Raw genomic sequence first — 8,468 nt, forward strand, 5'->3', positions numbered from 1 at the left:
TCTAGAAACAGTGTGTATCAGGGTTGTATCCTTTCTCCATATCCAGTCTTTGTGCTGAGAAAATAATTCACAAAGCTAGACACTATGAAGAGGAGGGTGGCATTAGGATTGGAGGAAGACTATCAATAATGTGCATTATGCAGATGATACAACATTGCTTGTTGAAGGTGAGGAGGATATGAAACACTTGCTACAGAAGATCAAGGATATGGATTGGTATGGATTCCATCTCAACATCAAGAAGACAAAGATCCTCACCACAGGCCCAACATTCAGTACTATGATTGAGAAGAAATTGAAGTTGTCAATAATTTAATCTTGCTTGGATCAACAATAAACCCCTTTGGGTCAGCAGTCAGGAAATCAGAAGATGTATTACATTGGACAAGTCTACTGTCAGGAACCTCTCCAAAATATTGAAAACAATTATACCAATTTGAAGATTAAGATATGCCTCATTCAGGCCAGGGTCTTCTCAATCAGCTGGACAATAAATAAAGGATAACAGAAGAATTGATTCTTTTGAATCATGGTGCTGGAGAAGAGTACTGAATATCCCACGGATTGCTGAAAGAACAAATGGATATATCCTCGAAAGCGTGTGTCCAGAGTGCTCCTTGGAGGCAAGAATGGTGAAGTTTTGTCTTTCATACTTTGGACATATAGCTAGGTGAAACTATTTGTTGGAAAAGAACATCATGCTTGGAAAGATGGAGTCAGCCGAAGAGAGGAAGACCTCCACCAAAATGGATTGACAGTGTGACTTCAACAGTGGACTGCGGCATTTCAGAATGAAGAAGATAGCACAGGATAGAGCAAGTTTCAGGTTCATAGCAAGTTAACTGTTCATAGGATCACTATGAGTTATACTCAACAGCACCTAACATGCCCAACGTGTATGAAATGAAGCTTCACCATCTTTGCCTCCAAGGAGCATTCTTGGCTGCACCTTCTGCAAGACATGTCTGTTTCTTCTTTTGGCAGTCTGTGGAATCTTCAGCATTCTTCTGAACATTTTTATAAAGAGAAATGCCTTTTTATGTGGGGGACATTTTGAGGAAAACCTTATAAAACTTAAATCCTTTAATTATTGTAGTTTGCCTCCACTCTGAAATCTGACTGTCACTTTAATGGATAAGTTTTTAGTGAATGTTAGTATTTAAATATTCAGCCATCATTACTGGTTAACTTCAATAAATTCAGCATTCTATTTTGTCTTTTCACTATTCTTGATGTTTAACTTTTCTGTGTTTGTAGTCTTAAGTTTAGTGAAGTCCTGTTAAAAACCCAATTTAAGGTTGTGATATATAGCTTACAAAGAACTCACTCCTAAGCAAATGCTACTGGGTCAAACAGTACTGTTTGGAAAAAAAGCAAGAGGGAACCACATACTGAAATGAAAAGCATATTTGTCTCAGGAAGAGGTAAATTATTTCCACAAAGAAACCCTTTACTTTTAGAAGAAGAGATAATAATATATCAAACAGATTAGTGTTTGGTATTGTCGTCTTCTTGTTAGATTTTGTAAAAAGAACAAAGGCCCCATACCGATGGCCATATCTGACCTTTACTATCTCCACAAAGGGGGACTGTCCACATCAACAATATCAAACACACAAAACCAATTCCTATGGGGTGAAGACATGTCCCTCATGCTCCAACACCTCTTTCTTTTCATCCCAACTATAATCTTAATACTTTGATGTTGTTGTTAGGTGTCAGCAACCCTATGAATGAAAGATCTGAACCCAGTGCTGTCCTGTGCCATCTTCACACTTCCTGACACACAACAACCCATTGCGACAGTGACCATGTCAATCCACCCATTTGAGGATCTCCTTCACTGACCCTCCTCCCTTGCCAACATCATGACCCTCTCCAAGGAATAGCACCTTCTAGCCATATGTCCAAAGAATGTGATGCAAAGGCTCCACATTCTTGCCCCCAAAGAGCACACGAACTGTCCCCTCTCTAAGACATATCTGTTTGTTCTCTTGGCCGTCCATAGGATGTTCAGTGTTCTTCAACACCACAGCTCAAAGATGTCAATTGTTTTCCTGTCATCCTTATTTATTGTCCAGGTCTCAGATGCATAGCTAGTAATTGGAAATACTATGGCCTTAATCAGACGCACCTTAGTGCTCAAATGAACATCACTTGTTATCTGCCTTCAAGTGGCCTGTAACTCTATGTACAACAACCCTAAACTCTGCTCTATCCCTTGCTCATCATATTATTTCCGACACACCCATCCCCATGACCCCAGTGACTGAATCAATCCATGTCATGGAGGGTCTTCCTCTCCTGCATTGTCCCTCCACCTTCCCAAGCATGACATACCCTTCCAAGCACTGATCCCACCTTGCAACATGTCCAAAGTATGTCAGACAAAGCCTCAGTCCTTGCCTCCAAGGAGCAGCCTGGCTTCACCTTCTCCAGGATGAATTTGTTTTTTCTCCTAGCAGTCCATGGTTTATTCAATACTCTTCTCCAGCACCGCAGTTCAAAGACATCAACTCTCCTTCTGTCATCCTTAGTCATTGTCCAGCTCTCTGATGTATAGCAAGTAATTGCAAAGGCCATGGCCTGTATCAGGCACATCTTAGTCTAGAGACTGACATTGTTGCTCTTCTGTACTCTGAAGAGGTCTCTGACAGCAGACTTTCCCACTGCAATACATTTTTTTTCTTTTCCTGGCTTCTGCTACCAAGAATGTTGATTGTAGAGCCAAGCAAACTAAAGCTGTCAACAATCTCAATCTCTTCACTATCTGTCATGATGCTACCAATCTGCCAGTGGTGAGAATCTTTGTTTTCCTGATAATGAGCTTCAATCCATATTGAAGGCTGCAGTTCTTGACCCTCTGCAGCAAGCACTTCAGGTCCTCTTAGTTTCAGTAAGCAAGGTTGTGTCATCTGCATAATGCAGATTGTTGATGAGTCTTCCTCTTATCTTGATGCCACACTTCTCCTCATAGAGCCCAGTCTCCCAGATAATCTCTTCTGCATATAGATTGAAAAGGTATGGAGATAGAACACATCCTTGATGCACACCATTCCCAATTTTGAACCATGCAGTGTTTCCTTGCTCTGTTCTGACGACTGCCTCCTGGTCCAAGTATAGGTTTCACATAAACATAATCAAGTGTTCTGGAATTCCCGTTCTTCTCAGAGTCAGCCAGAGTTTATTGTGATCCACACAGTCAAATGCCTTTGCATAGTCAATGAAACACAGACATTCCTCTGGTATTCTCTGCTTTCAGCCAAGATCCATCTGACATTAGCTATAATATCCCTAGTGCAATGGCCTCTTCTAAATCCAGCCTGCACTTCAGGCAGTTCTCTGTTGTTGTGCTGTTCCAGTCATTTTTGGATAATCTTCAGTAGAATCTTGCTTGCATGTGATATCAATGATACTGTTCGATAATTTCCACACTCTGTTGGATCCCCTTTCTTTGGAATGGGAACAAATAATAGATCTCTTTCAGTCAGTTGGCCAGGTGGTTGTCCTCCAGATTTCTTGGCACAACTTGGTAAGCACACCCAGGGCAGCATTTATTTGCTGAAATGTGTCAATCGGTATGCCAGCAGTTCCTGGGGCCTTGTTTTTTTTGCCAATTCTTTCAAAGCAGCTTAAACTTCTTCCTTCATCACCACAGGCTCTTGCTCATACATTTTTTTCATGAAATTCTTCTGTGACCACCAATTCCTTTTGGTAGAATGGCTCTGTATACTCTATTCATCTTCTTTTAATGCTTCCTGGATCATTTCATATTCTGCCCAAAACATCCTTAAGTATTGCAACTCAAGGTTTGAATTTGTTCTTCAGTTCCCTTGTTTGACCCTTTTGATTTTTTTACTCCAGCTCCTTGCACATTTCATTGTAATACTTTACTTTTTATTCTTGTGCTGCCCTCTGGAATCTTTTGTTCAACTCCTTAATATCTTGATTTCTTCCCTTTGCTTTGGCTTATCCACTTTCCAATGCAATATTTAGAGTTTCTCCTGACATCCGTCTTGATCTTTTCTTCCTCCTCTGTCTTTGTACTGACCTTTTGCATTCTTCTTAGATGATATTCTTGATATCCTCCCATCACTACTCCTCAATAATTTGGAAAGGTCCCTAACTGCAGATTTTCCCAGTACAATTTGTCTCCTCTTTTTTTGACTGCTGGTACCAAAGTTGTTCATTACGGATCCAAGGAAGATGAAGCTGTTGACAGTTTCAGTCCCTCTTCATCCATCATGACACTGCCTATTAGTCCAGTGGTAAGAATCTTAGTTTTCTTGATATTGAGATGCAAGCCATACTGAAGGCTACCTTCTTTGATCTTCTTCAACAAGTGCTTCAAGTCCTCTTCTCTTTCAGCAAGTAAGATTATGTCATCTTCATAACAAAGGTTATAGATGAATCTCCCTCCAAGCCTGATACCACTTTTCTCTTCATAGAGTCCAGCTTCTCAGATAATTTGCTCTGCATATAGATTGAACAGGTATGAAAATAGAATGCAACCCTGAGGCACTCCCTTCCCAATTTCAAAGCAGGTAGTGCTTCCCTGTTCTGTTTGCTTAACAGTTTCCTGATCCAGATATAGGTTCCTCATGAGTACAATCAAGTGCTCTGAAATTTCCATTCTTCTCAATGTCAGCCACAGCTTGTCATAATCCACACAGTCAAACACCTTTGCATAGTCAATAAAGCACAGATAGACATTCTTCTGGTATTCCTTACATTCAGCCAGGATCCATCTGACATCAGCAATGATATCTCTGATGCCATGGCCTCTTCTAAATCCCACTGGAACTTTTGGCAGTTCCCTATTCTACCGTTCCAGCCATTTTTATATAATCTTCAGCAGTATTTGCTCGCATGTGATATCAATGAGATTGTTCAATAATTTCCACATTCAGTTGGATCACTTTTCTTGGGAATGGGAACAAATATTGACCTCTTCCAATACATTGGTCAGATAGCTGTCCTCCAAATTTACTGGTAGAAACTGGTAAGTACATCGAAGGCTGCATCTGTTAATTGAAACAAATCCAGTGGTATCCCATCGATTCCTGGGGCTTTATATTGTGCCAATGCCATCAATGCAACTTCTGCTTCCTCTTTCATGACCATTGGCTCCTGCTCATATGGTACTCCCTGAAATTTTTCAATGTCAATTAATTCTTTCTGGTACAGTGATTCAGTGAATTCCCTCCTCTTCTTTTGATGCTTTCTGAGTCATTCAGTATACTGCATATAGCATCTTTCAGTTTCATGAAGGCTTAAAGTTGTTTTTCAGTTATTTCACCTTGAGAAATGCAGTGAGTTTTTTCCTTTTTATTCTCCAATTCCAACTTGCTACACATTCCATTATAATATTTTATTTTGTCCTCCTGAGATACCCTTTGAAATCATCTCTTCAGCTGTTTCCCTTTGACATATTTTCCTTTAGATTTGGCTTCTCCATGCTCCAGTGCAATCTTTAGAGCCTTTTCTGACATTCATTTAGATTTTTTTCTTTCTCTATTTTTGTAATGACCTTTTGCTTTATTCATGGATGATATCCTAGATAACAATTCATCTGATCTTCAATCATTAGTGTTCAAACCCGTTCTTAAGATTATCATGAAACTCAGACGGAATTGATTCATGATTGTATCTTGGTTCCTGTGGACTTATTTTCTTCAGCCTAAATTTGAACTTCAATATGAGTAATTGATGATCTGACCCACTATCTGACCCTAGCATAGTTTTGACTGCCAATATTGAGCTTCTTCGACAATATCTTCTGCAAATGTAGTAAATCGGATTCCTATGCAGCTCATCAGGTGAAATCTACATGTAAAGTAGTCTCGTGTCTTTTAGAAAAAAATACTTGCAATGAATAAATCATTATAAATACAAAATGCAATCATTCTGTTTCCAGCTTCATTTTTAAAAGCCCATATTTTCCAACTACTGTTCCTTTTTCACTGTTTCCTACTTTTGCATTCCAGACACCAATTTTCATTAACATGTCTTGATTGTATATTTGGTCAATCTCAGACTTGAAAATTTGGTAAAAAATTCTCCATTTCTTCCTTTGGGCCCTAAATTAAGGAGCATATAATTGAATAATAGGCGTGTTAACAGGTCTTCTTTGTATGCATATGGATATTATCCTATCACTCACAATATTGTATTTCAGGATAGAACTTGAAATTGACTTTTTTGCTATGAATGCAACAGCATTCTTCTTCTGTTTTTCATTCCCTTCATAGTATACCAAATGATTATCTGATTCAAAGTGGCCATAGCTGGTCCGTCGCATCTCATTAATGCCTACTTTGTCTATATTCATGCATTCCATTTCATTTTTAACAATTTCCAGTTTTCAACATTCACACTACATATATTCTATGTACCAATTGTTAAAGGACATTTATTATTGATTTTCCTCATCTCCACTGACTTCCAGTCTAGGTTTTACCACTGTTGTTTTTGTTGTTGTTATGTGCTATTGAGTCATTTGCGACTTGTACAAGAGCCCTAAACGGTGTTCTATCCTGTGCCAACATCACTGTCTCAAACACATTCATTCCCACCACTCCACTCACAGAATTGATCCATCTCATCGAGGGTCTTCTTCTCCTGCACCATCGCTCCACTCTCCCAAACAATTATAAGTCATAAGACCTATATAAGTTATAGGTCTTGCAGTTCTAAACATGACTTAATTTAATTAACATTTTTATATCGAACAGACAGCATGAAAAATGGGGGACAATGGCTCCCATGATGAAGGCCCCAAGCCATTGCCTCCCTGAGTACCTACCAAGAATAACAAGGAAGGTGAACAAAGTAAAATCATAAGTAAGTACAAAACAAAAATAAAGGATAATGGTGAAATCCTTTGCAGATAAGGACAAGTTCCTCTTTATGCTAATCCCAGTAGGGAGGGATTCAGTTGATACAAACCAAGAACAATGTTGACTCCTAGGGAACGCCTTAGTATTAAGCCTCCCTCATTTCAAGCAAAACTACTTTCATTTTAACTCTTAAAAAATGTACAAAACTTACTACCAGTTATTCTGCCTTTCCCCTTGAACTCCATACCGTGTCAAAACTTTCAATTCCATCCTCAAAATGATATACTACCCAAAATGACATAGTTTAATAACTGCAGTTTTAAATACTGAATAATCAAATGTTTATACTAAACATTATATGAAAAAGGAATTGAAGGAACCACAGATATATAAGTTAGGGTTTTCCTTGTGTTAGATCCTAGAAAATAAGCTGTTTGTTCATTGCAGATAGGAGACAGCAAGGGACCCCCACAGAGGGAGTGTTGCTTCCTGAGCTGGAGTCCACCTTGAGGCATCAAGGCAATTCCCAAGGACATAGCAAATTCTTGTATTTGTGAACCCCTCCCTCTTGAGCCAGGCAGAAGGTTTTCAATAGAAAGAGTGTGGCCTCATCTGCATTGAATTCTTTCTGTGATTTACTTCCTGATAATTCTTAATAAAGATACAGAGAAGCTTGGCTAGGGATTTTTTTTTTGTTTTTGGTTTTTGTTTTTGTTTTTTTTTGGCTAGGGGTTTTTAGTCAAGAACTGCTGGTCCCCTCTTTTATGCTCTGTGCTCTATCTCTTTCCTGGCTGTTTGTCCCATTATTAATAACTATAAAATTATTCCATTCTTTTGGACCCTCCGTTTGCTATGCACAATAATAATAATAATATCAATATTGTCTTCAGATCTTCTTTAAAGCAAAAAAAAGAATAGCACATAATTTGCTTTCTAGTACTGATTTATAAAGATATGATTCAATATTGAATTTGTTAATACTCCAATATTCTATTTTTTCCATAATTAGAAACATCTATAAAAACATTAGAACCTTTATGATACATATAGGTAAAGGCAAAAAGGTATGTTTCTGAAGAATTGAAAAGAGCCTCTTAGAAGGAAAGTGATTATCAAACAGTGTAGCTTTGACTTATACAACTAGGTTCAACACAGGCAAACATTAATTAAGGGGCTATAGCGGAGAGTTTTTATTTTTACTCCTACAGGTTTTCGTTTAAAGTAGAGCAATTAACACAGACACACACAACTCACATAGAATTGTAGTGCCGGCCACTGGCATGTATATTTTACAATACTGGCTGAAACATATGGAAACTTCTACCTAAGCATGTAGATACCGGATAGAATGCATGGATATATGGAGGTGATAAGAGGATGCGAAGAGCTGATTTTTCAAAGATCTCTTGAGACAAAAAGTCTCTTTTGGCACCGTGAGATGGTTGAAACACCCTCTCTTAGCATTTCCTCGCCTATGAGATTTGAAATTCTTATAGATATTAACTTTATATCTGTCTCTACTAATTCTTGTTTTTTACTGAAACCTTTAAACTGTATGAGCTCATCAGTATTATAACTTTGAACACAAGACAAAAAGACAACAAACACAGCAGACAAAAGACAAAACAA

This window comes from Elephantulus edwardii, unplaced genomic scaffold (genome assembly GCF_000299155.1).
Source record: "Elephantulus edwardii isolate Elephantulus edwardi_28Jun2011 unplaced genomic scaffold, EleEdw1.0 scaffold00194, whole genome shotgun sequence".
NCBI classification, from domain to species: Eukaryota; Metazoa; Chordata; class Mammalia; order Macroscelidea; family Macroscelididae; genus Elephantulus; species Elephantulus edwardii.